An 882-nucleotide genomic window follows, 5' to 3' on the forward strand; every position below is an offset into this window, starting at 1 on the left:
CCGGGCGAGGTCAACGGCGAGCGCCCCCTCTTCCTCCTCCTCCGTGGGGAAAGCGGCGGGGCGGCGGCGTCGGGAGAGGAGAGGGCGGCGTCGCGGCGTCTCACGGCGTCGGGGCGGCGTCGCGGCGTCAGGGCGGCGGGGCAGCAGCGTCGGGAGAGGAGAGGAGAGGGGAAGGGGATCGAGGGCCGGGGAGGAAAAATATGGATGGGGGCACAATACTAATGGCGCACCACCCCCCGGTGCGCCATAAGTATATCCACACTAATGGCGCACCTCACCCTGGTGCGCCATTAGTACTTTTTTTTTATTTCTGCTCGAGCCAACAGGTTATCTCCCACCTGACCTGATCCACACCAAGTCCCCTCTACTAGCTCGACTGGTCAATAGCCAGTTCTCACACCAGGAGGTCCTGGGTTCGAATCCCAGGCTCCACAAATTTTTTTTTATCATTTAAAAAGCTGTTTGATACTTATTTATGTTTAAATATGTTCAAACTTGTTTAAATAATAACAGTAATATTTTTTTATAAGACAGTAGCATTTAAAAAGCTGTTTGATACTTATTTTTTTTATAAGACGGTGCGCGGGGTGCGGGGGGTCGGCGGCGGCGGTTGGGTAGGGGAATCGAGGGTGCGGTGGGTCGGCGGCGGCGGCCGGTGGACTTGGGGGGTGCTCGGCGCCGAGGGGGACCGGATCTGGCGAGGTGGGATAGCGGTCGAGATGGAGGGGGATCGAGGTGGGCTCCACAAATTTTTTTTAGCATTTAAAAAGCTGTTTGATACTTATTTGTGTTTAAATATGTTCAAACTTGTTTAAATAATAACAGTAATATTTTTTTTATAAGACAGTAGCATTTAAAAAGCTGTTTGATACTAATTTTTTT

This window comes from Triticum dicoccoides, chromosome 7B, assembly GCF_002162155.2.
Source record: "Triticum dicoccoides isolate Atlit2015 ecotype Zavitan chromosome 7B, WEW_v2.0, whole genome shotgun sequence".
Taxonomy (NCBI): Eukaryota; Viridiplantae; Streptophyta; class Magnoliopsida; order Poales; family Poaceae; genus Triticum; species Triticum dicoccoides.